The 20,285-nt window shown below is 27.2% G+C and overlaps 2 protein-coding genes across 9 annotated transcripts in view; one reads left to right on the forward strand and one right to left on the reverse strand.

Annotated features, from left to right (window-relative positions):
* LOC105256685 (sodium channel protein 60E) overlaps window positions 1-20,285 on the reverse strand; it is a 75,209-nt gene that overhangs the window by 49,225 nt on the left and 5,699 nt on the right. The window lies entirely within an intron of this gene.
* The window catches only part of LOC105255764 (tight junction protein ZO-2), a 47,869-nt gene continuing 40,583 nt past the window's right edge, over window positions 13,000-20,285 (forward strand). For all 5 annotated transcript variants that reach the window (XM_020028941.2, XM_011265246.3, XM_011265249.3 and 2 more), the window contains exons 1-3: window positions 13,000-13,122; window positions 13,450-13,559; window positions 13,627-13,741. The gene's annotated coding sequence lies outside the window, so the exon portion shown is untranslated. The remainder of the gene's footprint in view (window positions 13,123-13,449; window positions 13,560-13,626; window positions 13,742-20,285) is intronic.

The raw sequence follows: 20,285 nt of genomic DNA on the forward strand, positions 1-20,285 counted from the left end.
AAATACACATAAAAATACATATATCATAGCACATCGAGAATATCAAATAAGTGTGTGCAAAAATAATATATTCGTACATGTTAGAGAAGCAAATCTTTGTTATTTCTGTTTGCGCAATGCATTCAAAAATATGTATTATATATGCGCTAGAAATCGTCTCTCGAGAAGACTCGAGAAAACAATAACTTTACTTTTCAACTTTTTATACACTTCTCTACAGTCCCAGGTTCTTATTTCCAATATCACGCATACTCTATACATCGTATAAGTAATTTAGAGTGCTAGAGTAAAAACAGTTTCAGAAAAACGAAGAATTAAATCGGTTCAAATAAACTTCTCGCGAAAAAGAGGATTACGCTCAAATGTCAGTAATTTGAATTTTAAATCACCATCCATACATGCATACACACATACACACATGGAATTTTACCAGAAAAACGAGCCGATTACGCGGAAATAACGAGACTAACAACAGTTTCATCGAGAGCGACAGTGTTCGACTAATGTATATATCGGGTGAACGAAGAAAGCGCCGATTTCCTTCCCTTCGGAGATAGCAGCAAAATCTAGAGCGTCTAAAGCGTGCGATACGTGTCTCTAATGCTTCAATTATTTAGGGTGCGCATGGCAATCTACTCTCCCTCTCTCTCTCTTTCATCTGATCTCAGCCGGTTGGTGGTGCATTGCGCTGAAATTGCGCACAGTAAAAGGAACGTAAAGAATTGCACGCTCCGCCTACTGCCGACCCTGCGCTCTCTCACCCTCGCTACCCCTTTTCGTTCACCCCCGTCATCTCTCGCCTGCTTACGTCCCTTCCCCTCCACCAGGTAGCACCTACGCGCGTATAAATAGTGCAACGACGGCATGGTACATTTACAGAGGCGCGCCGCGGCATGTGTTTCGACCACGACCTATTTTATCTTCAACCGATAGAATTATAATTCCATCGCAGTACTTATTAAACTTGCTTCATTTAAACTTCTCGATTGTGCTCGACAAAGTATCGTCACGTTAGGGATCCCAGATTCGATATCTCACATAAAGATAGGGAGGTTTGGGGCTCCATCCATATTTTTTCATTTCTACATTTCAAAAATTTTTGTATGATTAATTACTTTTTGCATCGCATTTTTTTCTATGAGCAATTCATTTAAAGCGTGATATCACAGATGATGAGGATATAGAAAAACAGAACGATTACTTTGTCCATGACGACAGTTTCAATTATGTTCTTTGATTTTAATTTTAGAAATATTTTAGAGAAAATATATATATTAATCTATTAATATTTGCTTGCTTTTAATAGTTTTATTATAGTAATAAAAAATATATAATATAGAATATATTATATATTATATATAGTAGTATATTATATATTATATATAGTAGTATATTATATATAGTAGTATATAATTATAATTATAATTATTAGTACTATATATTATTAGTATTATAATTATTAGTAGTATATATTATAATACATAATATATAAAAATATATAAAATAAATTCCACTTTATAGTAATAAAAAATAATTCTTTACAGTTACATATACAAGTATGTGTAAATCTATGTGCATAAGTTCATATATACATGCGTATATTTCAAACAAACTTGCGAAGTTATAGAGTTCTTGTATAACGATTAGATATGATATGAAAAGTGTTTTACATCAATGACTGAAAAAGCTCTTATCGGAAAATTAAAAAAAACCTTCTAATTTAAAAGAAGTCAAATTCGAAATCTACGAAATCTTGTTGAAAATAAATAAAAAAATATATAATAAAAATTAAGGGTATATTTATTTTCAAGAATTAAATATTAAAAGTTTTTATCTGGATTTTCCTTATTTCAGACAAGATATCAAGGCATCGAATTTACTCTTCTCGGCAATTTTCTGTTGCGATACTAAATTCTGCAATCGACACTGCATTACACACGCACGGCAGCCCTATTCCCTTCAGTAAAATTTTCCTGGGCAGTAACATCGCGTCGCGAAGTAGAGGGAAATAATAAGCTTGATACACGCAGGTTTGTGAGACTGAACGGCGGCTTGCGCATCGACCGGTGACCACAATGTGTTCCACATACACTTTGCGACTTTTATTCACGATTACTTTTTCTAGCATGTCCTTCTCAATCGAATCCGCAATACATTGGGCTGGCGCGCGATTTCGTCAAAACGTCAAATTTCATACGAGTATGAAAAAATTAAAAGAAAATTATTGATATTTTGAAAATTTTACTCATATTTTAAAAATTTTAAGGAATTTTAAAAATTTTAAGGGATAGAGGAGGTCGTTTATTCATTGTGTGAAGAGGAATCTCTTTATTTAAATTACATAAAAATTGACCACGGGATTTATTATACGTATGACCGAAGTGTAGAGTTTATCGCAGGTATAAGCGATCAGCCGTTCGTAGCGGTTGAACCGAAAAAATCATTTACTTTATCGCGGGTTTTTCAGTCGAGCTGTTTCGCGACGAGATTGATCGTCGGTCGATCGCGTTCTGTGTTTAAGCCGCGATTTACACGGTTTATGATCATCCCGCATGAATCATTCAAAGCAATCGAATTAGAGACGAACGACTTTTCTTTTAATAGTGACGCTAAATATACACCGCATGTTAAAATCGTTACGAAATTTATTTAAATGCGATTATCAATATTTCACAAAATATATATAATAATAATTATATATAATAATATTTTTTTCAAAATATTTGAAATGTATAAATGAGAATAAGGTAAAGGCTCAATACAAGTCGAATTTCTCTCTCTGCCTCCCCTCCTCAAAATTTAAAATCCAAAAAATACGAAATGTCAAGTGAAAGCTATACGATTCATATTATAAAAGAAGCAATAATGACTTATATATTATGCATGCATCAAAGTCCATTGAAAAAATCAACCGTACAATAAAAAAACTATGATTATATCTGCAGAATCTGCCGCATCGTTCAATTTTAATCCATCAATCCTCATTGAAACATTTTACATTCGCGATACAATTTATATTCAACATTTTAACACTGTTTGACGAGTATTTATCTCGAGCACAAAATATAAAAATTTGTGCGCAAAATGAAGATTTAAAGCATGTGTAAAATAAAAAATATATAATACAATTTTATGCAAATATCGTGCGCGCATATGTTTATGCATGTGTATGTTTATTAGAAAAATGTGATAATTGACAAAGCAAATCATATATTTTAATAAATATACACACACATATAACACAAATGTAAACAATTAATAAAATATTTAAATTGGAACTATATTTTCATTGAAAGAGGATTATACAAATAAATGCAAAATATTTAAAAGTTTAAATAATATAAAATATTATTTGCAAAATAGTATATCAATCTAAGAGATCTCCACATGGAATTTATTCCCCATTCGAACAATATTCTAAATAAGTCAAACAAAAAAAATAATATATATATATATATATATATATATATATATATATATATGTGATATATTCTCCAAAAAGAAACACATTCGAGACAGAATAATAAAAAATATAAAAAAGAAATTAAAGCCATAATTACGAATAATAAATTGATTATAAGAATACATATATCATACAATAAATCGATTATAAAAGTAAGTGTTTGTCGGAGCAATGAAATGAAAATCATTATATATATATATATATATATATATATATATATATATATATATATCATAAATTACTTCTTATTTTAAGAAAGTATTACTATTGAGCTAATAATTCGTCAATTGCTAACAGAATTTCAACTAAAAAAAAAGATCTAAGAAAGTTAAACACAAATCTCAACACGAATGACTGTCTTGCTAAATAATAAATGTTGATAAAAAAAATAATGATGTTGAGAAAAGAAACTTAAAAATATGTATATATAAAAAGTAGATATTTAGAAATATTATATATCAAATAATTGAGAAAAATTAATTTTCGCGAAATATTAATAAGATGATAATTACTCCCTTAATCAATATACGTATTTTGCAAACAAATCGATAAAAATGGATATACTGAAATTGAATGCTATTACAAGAACATAACAGAAAGTAAAAAAAATACTTATCTCAGGAAAAGGAGAAGCGTTTAATTGTTTAATATTGTTTCCGTTTATCCAAGCAAGATAAAAAACAATGGTTTTGCTGTGTCTAACTATGAAATACATGTTATTCGTTCCAGAACTCGTCTTTGATTGACTTCTAAATTTTCTATAGAGTATCGATATATCTCTTATTATCCTGTATGTTGATCTCTGCGTCTCTTTTTTTATACTTTCTCTTTGTGTTTTTTTCTTTATCATAATATTTCTGGTCATAAGATCTGCTTGCGGAAGATTGTTTATCTCAAAATGTCCCCACGTTTGGCCAAGAACGAGAATAAAAGCAAATAAGTATAAAATAAAATGAGAAACAAGCGATATTTTATAGACGATTATAATTTGGCTTTTGATTTTAGATAAGATTTGAAATTTGCTTATTCCAGATAAAATAGCTCGTAATTTTATATATAATCGCTTGTATATTATATATTTATCATGCAAAGCTTCATATAATAATAATATATTCAAATTAAAATAATATTTTTTAACTTTCAATAATTGAGATAATTTTGTTAAATGTTTAGATATCCTCTCTCCGATATTTTCAAAATATATATTTTATGTATTATGAAACATTAAAATTTGTTCGAAAAAAATTGTCAAGTAATTTATTAGTTACATTTAACGATAAAATTTTGAACAATGTTTGCAAAAGATAATTTGAAAAAACCAACGGGATATTTCTCTTTCTCTATTGCACATTTATTTGTTAACATATAATTTATTTTGGAAAACCTAAAATTGTAATTTAAATGATGAGATTAAAATGATTCTGATGACCATAATATTGTATTATATAATATAATTATAACCATAGCGATCACAGAATTTAATTAATTCCGTTTCTTTGGTTTGATTAAGTTCTATGTTTATGCATGTATGTATATGTTTATTAGAAAAATAATGTAATAATTGACGGAGCAAATCACATATTTTAATAAATATACGCACACATATAACACAAATGTATACAATTAATAAAACATTTAAATTCAAACTATATTTTAATCGAAAGAGGATTATACAAATAAATGTAAAATATTTAAAAATTAAATACCATATGTGTAAAATAGCGCATCAATCTATGAAACATATCATTTATTCCCATCCAATACCTGATGAGTATTTGCAATATAACCACCATTTTGCGCGAAAGTATAAATAAATATAATACTGCACATTCTCCATATGCATGCAAAAGATTAAACGTACACACAAACAACGCGACACAAAATATGAATAAATATAATAAGAAAACGATAGCCCAAAATACTAAATATAAATAAAATATTAAATTGATTACAAGAACATGTATTGATATCTGTATTTTGTTGAAAAAATCGTTGAAATCGTTGATTTCGTTGAAATCCATTATAAAATTAAGTGTTTGTTGCAAGAATAAAATGAAAATTATTATATAAAATATTTCCCTCATTATTATATCCACCTATAAATTACTTGTTATTTTGAAAAAGAATTACTTTTACTATTCAACTAATAATTCGTCAATTATTCGCTAACAGAATTTCAACCGAGAAAAAAAGAGATCTGTAGAAGAAATTTATAACGCAAATTTCAACACGAATGACTTTGTCCTGCTGAATAATAATATACTGATGATGAAAATAATGATAAGTAGTTAAGAAAAGAAACTTAAAAATATCTATAAATATATATATATATATATATATATATATAAATATATATAACAAATAGATATTTATAAATATTATATATCAAATAATTGAGAAAAATTAATTTTCGCGAAATATTAACAAGATGATAAATACTCCCTTAATCAATATACGTATTTTGCAAACAAATCGATGAAAATGGATATACTGAAATTGAATGCTATCACAAGAACATAACAGAAAGTAAGAAAGATACTTAACTCAAGAAAAGCAGAAACGTTTAATTGTTTAATATTGCTTCCGTTTATACAAGCAAGATGAAAAATACAAAATTTGCTGTGTCTAACTACGAATTATGAAATACGTGCTATTCGTTCCAGAGCTCGTCTTGGACTCACTTCTAAATTTTCTATAGAGTATTGATATACATCTCTCTCATTATCATGTATGTTGATCTCTGAATCTCTTTCTTTTATACTTTCTCTTTGTGTCTTTTTCTTTATCATAATATTTCTGGTCATAAGATCACTGCTTGCGAAAGATGTTTATCTCAAAATGTCCCCACGTTTGGCCAAGAACGAGAATAAAAGCAAATAAGTATTAAAAAAAATGAGAAACAAGCGATATTTTATAGACAATTATAATTTGGCTTTTGGTTTTAGATAAGATTTAAAATTTGCTTATTCCAGATAAAATAGCTCGTAATTTTATATATAATCGCTTGTATATTATATATTTATCATGCAAAGCTTCATATAATAATAATATATTCAAATTAAAATAATATTTTTTAACTTTCAATAATTGAGATAACTTTGTTAAATGTTTAGATATCCTCTCTCCGATTTTTTCAAAATATATATTTTATGTATTATGAAACATTAAAATTTGTTCGAAAAAAATTGTCAAGTAATTTATTAGTACATTTAACGATAAAATTTTGAACAATGTTTGCAAAAGATAATTTGAAAAAACCAACGGGATATTTCTCTTTCTCTATTGCACATTTATTTGTTAACATATAATTTATTTTGGAAAACCTAAAATTGTAATTTAAATGATGAGATTAAAATGATTCTGATCACCATAATATTGTATTATATAATATAATTATAACCATAGCGATCACAGAATTTAATTAATTCCGTTTCTTTGGTTTGATTAAGTTCTATGTTTATGCATGTATGTATATGTTTATTAGAAAAATAATGTAATAATTGACGGAGCAAATCACATATTTTAATAAATATACGCACACATATAACACAAATGTATACAATTAATAAAACATTTAAATTCAAACTATATTTTAATCGAAAGAGGATTATACAAATAAATGTAAAATATTTAAAAATTAAATACCATATGTGTAAAATAGCGCATCAATCTATGAAACATATCATTTATTCCCATCCAATACCTGACGAGTATTTGCAATATACCCACGATTTCGAGCCAAAATGCTAATAAATAATATACTGCAAATAATCTACATGCATGAAAAAAATTAGACGCATACAACGCGATACAAAAATATAATAAATATAAAAATAAAATGCCCCGAAATACTAAATATGAATAAAATAATAAATTGATTACAAAAACATGTATTGATATCTGTATTTCGTTGAAATCCCTTATAAAATTAAGTGTTTGTTTCAAGAATAAACTGAAAAATATTAAACTGAAAAATATTAAATATATTATATTCATTATTGTTATATCCATCTATAAATTACTTGTTATTTTGAAAAAGAATTACTTTTACTATTCAACTAATAATTCGTCAATTATTCGCTAACAGAATTTCAACCGAGAAAAAAAGAGATCTGTAGAAGAAATTTATAACGCAAATTTCAACACGAATGACTTTGTCCTGCTGAATAATAATATACTGATGATGAAAATAATGATAAGTAGTTAAGAAAAGAAACTTAAAGATATGTATAAATATAAATATATATATATATATATATATATAAATATATATATAACAAATAGATATTTATAAATATTATATATCAAATAATTGAGAAAAATTAATTTTCGCGAAATATTAACAAGATGTTAAATACTCCCTTAATTAATATACGTATTTTGCAAACAAATCGATGAAAATGGATATACTGAAATTGAATGCTATCACAAGAACATAACAGAAAGTAAGAAAGATACTTAACTCAAGAAAAGCAGAAACGTTTAATTGTTTAATATTGCTTCCGTTTATACAAGCAAGATGAAAAATACAAAATTTGCTGTGTCTAACTACGAATTATGAAATACGTTCCAAAGCTCGTCTTGGACTCACTTCTAAATTTTCTATAGAGTATTGATATACATCTCTCTCATTATCATGTATGTTGATCTCTGAATCTCTTTCTTTTATACTTTCTCTTTGTGTCTTTTTCTTTATCATAATATTTCCAGTCATAAGGTCACTGCTTGCGAAGGATTGTTTAAGATGTTGTCCCCACGTTTGGCCGAGAACGAGAATAAAATAAGAAACAAACCATATCTTATAAAGACTATAATTTGGCATTTAGCTTTAGATGAGATTTGAAATTTGCTTATGCCACATAAACTCACTAACTCGTGATTTTATATATAATCGCATGTATATTATATATTTTTCATGCAAAATTTCATATAATATTCAGAAAACAATATTTTTTAACTTTTAATAATTGATATAATTTTGTTAAATGTTTAGTATAGAGACATCCTCTTTCGATTTTTTCAAAATATACATTTCATGTATTATAAGACATTAAAATTTGATCGAAAAAAATTCTAATTAATAAGTAATTTATTAGTACATTTAACAATAAAATTTTGAGCTATGTTGTATAAGTTGATTTGAAAAAAATATTTCAAAACCGACACGATACTATTTATCTTGATACTGCACATTAACATATAATTTATTTTTGAAAACCTAAAATTGTAATTTAAATGATGAGATTAGAGTGATTATGATGCTCATAATATTATATTATATTATATTGTATTATTTTGTATAATTATGACCACAGTGATCACAGAATTTAATTAATTCCGTTTCTTTGGTTTGAAGTTCTATGTTTATGCATGTATATGTTTATTAGAAAATAATGTAATAATTGACGAAGTAAATCACATATTTTAATAAATATACGCATATATATAACATATATGAATACAATGTTAAATGATATAAATAATACAAGTTTAATTAATATAAAATACATGCAAAATAGCGTATCAATCTATTAATCCACATCTGATTTATTCTCAGTCTCTCTCTCAATAATCTCAAGATTTCATTCGAAAACGTTACCATATATATTAGAACGGCATGTGAACTGAAGATATATACCATTCTCAAATAAACATCACACGCATTGAAATACAAGAATAATAAATAGATAGATAAAATTAAATATGTATATCCGACTAATAAACACAGTATAAAAATAAATATAAAATTAACTATTTGGCAGAATAAAGTTATATATATATATATATATATATATATATATATATCATAAATTACTTCTTATTTTAAGAAAGTATTACTATTGAGCTAATAATTCGTCAATTGCTAACAGAATTTCAACTAAAAAAAAAGATCTAAGAAAGTTAAACACAAATCTCAACACGAATGACTGTCTTGCTAAATAATAAATGTTGATAAAAAAAATAATGATGTTGAGAAAAGAAACTTAAAAATATGTATATATAAAAAGTAGATATTTAGAAATATTATATATCAAATAATTGAGAAAAATTAATTTTCGCGAAATATTAATAAGATGATAATTACTCCCTTAATCAATATACGTATTTTGCAAACAAATCGATAAAAATGGATATACTGAAATTGAATGCTATTACAAGAACATAACAGAAAGTAAAAAAAATACTTATCTCAGGAAAAGGAGAAGCGTTTAATTGTTTAATATTGTTTCCGTTTATCCAAGCAAGATGAAAAACAATGGTTTTGCTGTGTCTAACTACGAATTACGAAATACATATTATTCGTTTCAGAACTCGTCTTTGACTCACTTCTAAATTTTCTATAGAGTATCGATATACATCTTTCTTATTATTCTGTATGATGATCTCTGCGTCTCTTTTTTTTTTATACTTTCTTTGTGTTTTTTTCTTTATCATAATATTTCCGTCATAAGATCATTGCTTGCGAAAGATTGTTTAAAATGTTGTCCCCACGTTTGGCCGAGAACGAGAATAAAATAAGAAACAAGCTATCTTATAAAAGATAGCTTATAAAAACTATAATTTGACACATAACTTTAAATGAGATTTGAAATTTGCTTATTTCACATAAACTAACTCGTAACTTTATATATAATCGCTTGTATATTATATATTTATCATGCAATATTTCATATAATATTCAGATTAAAATAATATTTTTTAACTTTTAATAATTGATGCAATTTTGTTAAATGTAAAGATATCCTCTTTCCGATTTTTTCAAAATATACATTTTATGTATCATGAGACATTAAAATTTGATCGAAAAAAATTCTAATTAATAAGTAATTTATTAGTACGTTGAACAATAAAGTCTTGAGCTAATTTTGTTTGCATAAGTTAATTTGAAAAAACTATTTCAAAGCTGATACGATACTATTTATCTTGATATTGCACATTAACATATAATTTATTTTTGAAAACCTAAAATTGTAACTTAAATGATGAGATTAGAGTGATTCTGATCATAATATTATAGAGTGATTCTGATCATAATATTATATTATATAATAATTCTGACCGTAGCTATCAGAATTTAATTAATTCCGTTTCTTTGGTTAGATTAAGTTCTATGTTTATGTATATATATGTTTATTAGAAAATAATGTAATAATTGACGGAGTAAATCACATATTTTAATAAATATACGCTTATATATAACACAAATGTATACAATGTTAAATGATATAAACAATACAAGTTTAATGATAAAATACCACATGCAAAATAGCGTATCAATCTAAATCAACATCTGATTTATTCTCAGTCTCTCTCTCAATAATCTCCAGGTTTCGTTCAAAAACAATATTATATATATTAGAATATATAAACTATAGTTATATACTTCCGTTCTTAAATAAACCATAAATAAAAACTTCAAATAAAAATTCCACGCATTGAAACACAAAGAAAATAAATAGGCAGATAAAATTAAATTTGCAAATCCGACTAATAAACACAGTATAAAAATAAATATAAAATTAAGTATTTGGCCGAATAAATTCATTATATATATATCTCAATCTATAAATTACTTCTTATTTTGAAAAAGTATTACTATTGAGCTAATAATTCGTCAGTTGCTAACAGAATTTCAACCGAAAGAAAAGGATCTAAGAAAGTTATAACACAAATCTCAACACGAATGACTGCCTTGCTAAATAATAAATATTGGTGAAAAAAATAATGATGTTGAGAAAAGCAACTGAAAAATATGTATATATAAAAAGATATTTAGAAATATCATTAAATAATTGAGAAAAATTAATTTTCGCAAAATATTAACAAGATGATTAATACTCCCTTAATCAATATACATATTTTGTAAATAAATCGATGAAGATAGATAAACTCTCTCTGAAATTGAATACTATTACAAAAAGAACATAACAGAAAGTAAGAAAGATACTTATCTCAGGAAAAGGAGAAGCGTTTAATTGTTTAATATTGTTTCCATTTATCCAAGCAAGATGAAAAAAATGGTTTTGCTGTATCTAACTACGAATTACGAAATACGTGTTATTCGTTCCGAACTCGTCTTGGATTTACTTCTAAATTTTCTATAGGCTATCGATATACGTCTCTCTTATTATCCTGTATGTTGATCTCTGAATATCTTTCTTTTACACTTTCTCTTTATGTTTTTTTCTTTATCATAATATTTCCGGTCATAAGATCACTGCTTGCGAAGGATTGTTTAAGATGTTCTTATCTTTGGTCAAGAACGAGAATAAAATAAGAAACAAGCGATATCTTATAAAAACTAATTTGGCTTTTGGTTTTAGATAAGATTTGAAATTTGCTTATTCCAGATAAAATAGCTCGTGATTAAATACATAATCGCTTGTATATTATATATTTATCATGCAAAATTTCATATAATATTCAGATTAAAATAATATTTTTTAACTTTGAATAATTAATATAATTTGGTTAAATGTTTAGTCTAGAAATATCCTCTTTCTGACTTTTTCAAAATATATATTTTATGTATTATGAGACATTAAAATTTGATCGAAAAAAATTGTCGAGTAATTTATTAGTACGTTTAACAATAAAATTTTGAGCTGTGCTAAAGTTAATTTGGAAAAATTAACGCGATATTTTTCTTGATTTGTACATTTACTTATTAACATATAATTTATTTTTGAAAACCTAAAATTGTGTGTAAAATTTAAATGATGAGATTAGAGTGATTCTGATGACCGATAATATATGATATAATTATGACCATAGCGATCATAGAATTCAATTAATTCCACTTCTTTGGTACTCACCAAGCTCGATGAAAATTATATTCGCATTACGAACGACCTGATGCCACAAATAATTGCATACGATTCACCAGCACGATGAAACTAAGCGCGGAGATCATCGCATCTTTCGACTTCCGATTCCGTTATGGCGCGTTGAGATCCGATTCCAAGTTTGCGCTATGCAATCAAATATGGCCATTATGACGTCATTCGAACGATAATTTCCATAAACAAGACAATAACGTTATTTGTACATCGAATATAAACTTAACCGCACATACATATCGAATGTCACATAATAATTGTCATCATTAATTATTAACAAATGCGTTACAATATTCATTAAATGATTTGTCATTTTCGAATAATATTACAGATTATGTGAATAATACGTATGCGCGCGAACGAATGTGACGCGAAAATTTCATCAATTCATCTCCATACGCGATAGTCGAAATCGCACATACATATATGAGACTCGTAACCTCGTAATATCTTGCTATAGCATGATTACGATAGCATGATTACGATAGCATTAAGGAGATGAAATAATTCTGTCTTTTTCCGACACACTTACCATACTCGATCGCAGTTATATCGCAACGCAAAAGCTCCCGGCGACCGCAAGCTCCGACGCATTTTGGGCATCAAACATGGCTGCCGTGACGTCACAGTCAACAGCGCGAACTCGGCAGCGGAGCGAAGTGTGACAGGTATGGGGGGTCAATGGTGGTTCTGCGTCGTACGTTGCTGCTCGGAAGCTTGTGTTGCGGATATAATTGCGATCGAGTGTGGTGAGAATCGAGGAGAAGCGGAATTATGTCATCTCTATAATCATCGAGGTTCGAATCATGTCGTGACAAGGTAAAACGAGGTTATGAGTCCCAATCTTTTCGATTATCGGAGGATTAGTTTGATCTTCCTCGAGTTTCCTTCTCTCTCACACACACACTAGTGTGTCAAACACATTCTTCATATAATCTACAGTGTCGAAAGTGACAAATCAGCTCATGAATATTGTAACGCATTCGTTAATAACAGTGAAAATAATTATTACATGATATTACATGATATTCGTATTCATATATTTATATTCAACGTATTTGTGTTACGTCACGTTTAATAAAAAAATCACTAGCCGAGTGAAGTAATTCGCGTTCAGATGACGTCACGATGACATTTGATTTGCAGTGAATCTTGGGGTCGGACCATGGAGTCGAAAGTCGCAGGAGGTGCGCGAATATCGCATTTATTTTTCAAATTTTCAACAATGCACTCGCTTATTTATTGGTTCACCGAAGGTACGGTCCATTGCCGCATGAAATATTACGTACATCAAGACGATATACAATATTGCATTTCTTGCAGATTGCAGCTGCTTGCAAGGATCCGCGGTTTGCTCGTGAATGGATATTCGGCGGCCATTTTCCTCGACGGAAATTAAAGTAAGACGTACGTCGGGCAGCTTCGTTTCTTCGAACACGTGAGTGTTATTTAATTCACACGCAGCTTTTCATTTGCGGAAAGCGTGTCGTCGAAATTGGCCCGATAACACATTGCGTTAAATTAAAAATCGCAATCAACATGTTCCATTCTCGTCTCGTCGAAAGACGTAGATACGTAAGTGGGATTTTTTTCATTGGCAACTTTGTTGACGAGTTTACAATATTGAGATACGCCTCGGAATGGCGCGTGTCTCAGCGAACAACACGCACGCAATAATTGGAGAAACATGTCAAAAGTTATGCCGACACGCTTCACGCAAATGTAACATGCAATTCTTTTATTACTTGGTTGACATTGTAAACTGCCGTTTTCATTTTGCTCTGCTTTGATATCTAAATATGTGAAAACATATTCAAAAATATATCTAAATATATGAAAATATTTTCAATATGTTTTATGGCGAAAAACATAGAAATATCAGCATGTAAATATACATATCATCAAGTTCTTAAATAATATATGTAATGATTTGAAAAATTCATCAATTATAACATCTTGTTGAAAAAATAATAATATTGTTTGAATTAGAAATACAAATATCTGTCTCATTTAAAATACTTGACATAGTTTTAGTCTACTTAAATCATGAAATGCCAATGCTTATCTTAACTACAAACTTGCAATATTAAATGCCTTATAAATATTTAAAAATAAAAAGTAAATAAGTAACAATAATAAAAATATTCTCAAACAGTCATATGCAATTAATAAATGCATATTTAAATATTACAGATATTATTGATTAGAGTAAAAATAATAGTAAATGCAATTTTTTTAATGAAATAATAAATTAAAATTTCTTAAGCAGTTATTTTAATAAAAATATGATGGTTTTATTTCAATACATTATTTTAATTAATTGTATTACACGCAACAATAATCCGAAACGATGCATTTCGTTGGATATTTATATGTTTTTCAGATATTTCATACAAAATATTCTATCTTTTATTAAATTTTGGAGCAATCAGTGTGTTTATCGATATACCTGTATTATCTCATAATGGACTGTAAAAAATTCCGACAAATATTCAAATGTTTCTCCATCCGAAAATCTTTTTCCCTTTTTTTATGATAAGTAGTACTGTGGAAAATTTTACACATCGTGCGCAATCATGTTGGTATAGTTTTCGCGTTACAGAAAGTTAAATTAAATTTATATTTTATAAATTTATCTTTATGCACGAAGCCAATATAAAAAGCAGAATGAAAGCAGAAAAAATTGTTGTTTATTGATAATATATATTTTTCTTGATATTCCTTCGCGATTTAATTTTATTAAGATTATTTTTTTTAATTTTATTATATTATTATTATTAGTTTATCCTTTTCATTTTTTAGCTGCTTATAGTTTATATATAAATATTTTAAATATAATGATGATTATTGTGTTACGCATACAACATTTATTAAATTATAAGCAATGATATAAATATCAAAATACATACAAATGTAAATACATTTATTAAATTATAAGCAATGATATAAATATCAAAATACAAATAGAAAAATAAATATTAATAAAATGATAAGCACGAAAATAATTTAATATAGTTTATATATAATATTATTGTTTTAAATTTTTTCAAATATTTCGCGAATCAAATTAATGTGTAGATATATATGCACATATTTCTGAAATACAAGATATAATCACTGTGAGAGAGCTATATACGACATTAGCCAAAGTAGAAAAGCGCGTTGGACGAAGCAACCGGGAACCAAACACGAGCTCTTCATTTTTTTTTGTAAGCTCTCCCTAGATTTCCCATTTTCGTATATCCTGCGATGAAATGCTGACCTACTCGTGAGTTCGGTTTTGACGCTAATTAATACCGTAGATATGACTGACATATTAAAAAATATGGGAACACACTCGGAACAATAATTTGTCCAGCAATTTTATCCGGAAAATAAAGTCTGTGTAGTTTTATGTTTGTGTGTGTTATACATTTGATATTAGATAATCTTTTGCACGTGGTTTTCAAAAATAAAAAAGAATTTCGTTAAAAGGTCAAGCGTGACGTCAAAAATAATATGCAGATCATATATATGACACAGGTAAAATTGACCATCTAGTAATTTTAAAACATCATAATACACATGAAAATATAAAAATATAGTCAGAATATTAAATTTAAAAAAATGAACAAATGTATATTTAAAAAATATGGACTTTGTGTAATGTAATCCAGTTAGTGTTTTTTAAGGACTTATATGTGTATTAATCATAAAGATTAATACATTTTATATACAATCGTTGCGTACCATAATTCTTAAATTATACGATACATAATATACAGTAAACGTATAATGGATTTTAGATTTTGCAAAATTTATATATATATATAAAATTTATATTTATATATATATATTGAAAAATACGATATCGTTTTTATTAAACCATTTTAGCAGAATATGACCAAGTGACCTTACATTGCGAGTTTGTACTTTGTGTAAAGCGTACACATTTTTATTGAATGTCGCAGCGGAATAAAATTGAATTTGTTTTATTAGTAAATTTACTATCTCCAGACATTTTATAAAAACGCAAAAAATACTCTAGCTGTCAAAAAGAGCATTTTATTTTAAGACTTCAATTCCATTCTCTTAAAAAAAAAATTCAAACTTGAAGAGAGAGAGAGAGAGAGTTTCCTCCTAATATAAGTAATATAATTCTCATTTCTATTCAGTTTTTTATAGAAGTTTTTTGTAGAATTCTATGTAACAGTATTGTTTATTGCAATATGACATTTGACAACCAATTTGTCAAGTGTAATAACCGATAATTCCACGCGAATAGTTTCCAATAATTATTCCAACAACGAAATCTTTCAATAAGTAAGTTAAAAAATGTACAATTGTTTACGGACATGCATGGCGGTACATATTTATATCGTTGCTCACACTCGTGTCGGTCAGAACCATTAGCTTTTCAACCATCATATAATAATGGTCTCATATGTCTGATTACAAGACGATACTAACTACTGCACGTGGGCGACGCGGGCGTTTACTTTTTCACTGCGCAGTAGAATGACAGCATTATCAGTCGTAACGTGAATCTGCCCAAGAAAATTATATAGATGCTGTGTAAAAGCCACCTGTAAATGCGCTTGTACATCAGTGCTGCGAAAGCATATGCCAGTGAAAATCGAAAGTCCTTGTCTGCTTTCATGCGTAACCCCGTAGCATATAAAATGGCTTAAGTCGCGGAAGTATTTATTGCTATATGAAATAATGTCGTGTCAAGTAGATTGTTGATAAAGCTATAGTCGTTTTATATCGCGATAAAATGAATAAAACTGCATGGACATTGTTCAATGCTATTCAATGCAGTGCATGCATTTTTAAACTGTTTACACGGGCATATAATTTTTCTTATGTGTTTAATCATAAAAAAATTCGAAGGCATAGAAACTACTTTTGATTTCAATTCATGAAAAATTAATCTTACTGTATTTGTTCGATTGTTTATCTATTTACTTATTAAATTCATTTATACGAGACATTATTACATATATAATGTGCGCTCTGTTTAAACTAATGACCGTTAAATTGTGTCGTCAACTATATGCCAAGTTGAGAATGCCTCAGGTCAAGAACTTTCGAAGTTTACACGTTAATTATTGAATTGCCTTCAATAATTTAAGACGCTCCTACATGTTTCCAGATAGAGAAGACTAATAGTTTTTTGCTTTACATGTGTGTTTCTGACTTCGATCTTTAGCGGTTGTCCAATTCACCAAATTCGCAATCTAGTTTTGATCAATGATTAGATTAATTTAATTGTGCATTAATTGTTTTAATATCTTAAATTAAAAGTGAAATTTTTTTATTATGATTCACATTTATTAATTCAATAAATGCTCTATTAATATTATTATTAAAGGATTAATAAAATATATCAATTATTAATATTTAAAACAGATGAAAAGTTACAATTGCACATGCAAAAAGTTGTAGCTTTTTTTTTAAAGCAATATACATTGAAGCACATTTTATGCGCTCTTTTCTTTTAAATTACTTATCTTATATTTACGTAAGCGTCACACGTATATGCATACGTGCCACAAAACTTGTCCAATTATTCTTGTAAGTAGCTTGCTTGATTGTTATAAGTATAATAATACGAACTTGTTATTACGTTCTAAAACTAAATCTAAATATATTCAGGTTATTTCTAGTTCTATATATCAAATATCCCGCTAATACGTTTGGATTAATTTTTATTTTTTAAATTATTATTTTGTATACCCAAAGATTTTATCGCATATATATTTTAAATGAAAACGGAAAAAAATAAAACATACAGAAGTACACGAATTTGGCTAAAATACAATTATTGGATAATCGTCATTACGATCCAATGATTTAAAAAATATAATTTAAAATTATCAGATATAATTTAATTATCGTATATTTTCGTATATTATTTGTTTTCGTCTTGCATCGTTAAAAAATTATGTCGATATAAATTTGTCCTCGTAATTTCAAGAGCATGTATTTCAATCTAAACAGATTGAATTTTATCGATCACGTTTAATTATTAACATAAATTTACGGGCAACATATGCTATTATGTGCTATTTAATTCAGAATATCGATACTCACTAAACGCGCTATAGGAAGAAACTAGATGATTGAAATCGCATTTGCGATCCCTGTCGTCCGGATCTCTATTGTCTCTCTTGGTTTCCCGCGATATTGAAAATCTTTTCGACAGGAAATTGTTCAGTAAAAGGAAGTGACATGAATTTATTAGAGATTGTACTTTTTATTTTTGATTCACAAAGTGAAATATTCAATATCTTCTATATGGATCGAATTGACTCCAAAAACTTATCGACATGCTTCGAAGAGAGTTTATGCCAAGACCATAAGTTAATAACGGGATGTCTATTCCCAAATAGACTAATAAAAAATGCATTTTGCAAATTTAAAAATGCTTTTCATAAATTTGCTCGCATACAACTAAATTGCTGATCATATAATTCATAACATCCGAAATGTTCAAAATGTTGGACTCTCTCTTTTAATAAGATATTATTAGTGTCTAATAATATGATATTATTAATCAAAATCAATTTTTGAGGTCTCGAGAAAAACGAATGAAACAAATAAAAATATTATTTATATTATATTCTTGCCTATAAATTATAATGATGTTTATACTTTGATAATAGCAATTGATGTATAATGAAAGAATAGTTTAAAAAGTTACTATTCATCATATTTGTATATATATTGTATTATATAGTCTTATATACATTATTTCAATAGATTTTTATATCGTTAGACGCCATCGCGATCAAACAATAAATCGATAAATATAAATAAATATGTATATTTCATTTCGGATGTGAAACTTTTTCAATATGCAACTAGTATAACGGAAAATTTAATTTTAACATATTGAGATCACACGTGTTTCCATTTTTTTTCACGATAAATATAAACTGAATGTATTAAATGTAAAGTACAATTTTGTAAAATTCGCATAAAATGCATATTTCCTCATATTATAATTTATAACAAATTTTTAAGCAAAGTGCACACATTAACAATTTTAACATTATATTATTTTTTTAGAAATTTTAATACTTTACGCGCAAGAATCTTGTGCGACTTTTTGATGAAAAGTAACTTTTTCGCAATTATAATCGTGTAATCAATCTGAGATTGATACTACCGTCTCTCTGATGCAGAATATTGGTCGCATCAAAGTCGGTTGGAAACTTAAAGCGAGCATCGATTTTAACGATACTCCGCAAAAGTATGCGCGGAAACCTGTTTCGCTCTCTATTCGTTATAGTTTCTACGGTAGGGATGCAAAAGTTTGCTGTCTCGCATACACAAAGCAGAAACTTTATAACAAATCCACTACCGCGCCTTGATTGCTCCTTGTGTAGCATCGAGATGTTTCCAACTCTGGTTGCACGATGTCGACCACAAACCACGTGCAAACTAACTGTTTAGATGTGAAACTGTAATCCTAGTAAGCTAATCCACATATTTCTGTCTCTATATATTTCTTTCAGAATTAATAATAAATATATATATATATATATATATATATATTTTTTTTTTTTATATATATTTTTGACATACTTGAATAGCTAACTAGAAATCATACTCGCGAAATATATTTTTAACATTGAGTTTTACATATAAGATTATTTTTTTTTGTTATTTTACTCTTCTCTCAATATAATTCACAATATAAACTTTTTAATATATAACTGTTCAAAAGAATCATTCGCTATTTATAGAATTATTTAAAAGAAAGTATATTATATAATAATTAAATACACTATTATATAATAAATACACTATTAAATAATAAATACACCATTTAATAATTTAAAGAATTATATGTCTTTGTAAATTTATTTTAAAAAATAATAGAAAAATATATCGCACACGCTTTTCTATTAATACATACATATATTGTATATACATGTGTTAAAATATTATAAAATATTTATAAAATAAAATTAAATGTTAATTTCAATAATACG

Source organism: Camponotus floridanus, unplaced genomic scaffold, assembly GCF_003227725.1.
Source record: "Camponotus floridanus strain SB8 unplaced genomic scaffold, Cflo_v7.5 scaffold86, whole genome shotgun sequence".
NCBI classification, from domain to species: domain Eukaryota; kingdom Metazoa; phylum Arthropoda; class Insecta; order Hymenoptera; family Formicidae; genus Camponotus; species Camponotus floridanus.